Source organism: Mus caroli, chromosome 5 (assembly GCF_900094665.2).
Source record: "Mus caroli chromosome 5, CAROLI_EIJ_v1.1, whole genome shotgun sequence".
Taxonomy (NCBI): Eukaryota; Metazoa; Chordata; class Mammalia; order Rodentia; family Muridae; genus Mus; species Mus caroli.
Genome location: NC_034574.1, coordinates 99,896,859 through 99,897,104, shown reverse-complemented (window position 1 = coordinate 99,897,104; position 246 = coordinate 99,896,859).

The window sequence follows — 246 nt, the reverse complement described above, 5'->3', positions numbered from 1 at the left end:
GATATTTATTTAGCCTGAATGCACGTATATCACATGCATGTAGTGCCTGTGGAGGTCAGAAGAGAGCATCAGATGTCCTAAAACTGGAGTTACAGATGGTTGTGAGCCAGTAAATGCATGCTAGAAACTAAACCCAGGTCCTCTACAAGAGCAATAAGCATTCTTTTGTTGTTGTTGTTGTTTGTTTGTAGAACATGATTTTAATATTTTCAACTGTTAATATTCAACAAACAGAATAATTATTTT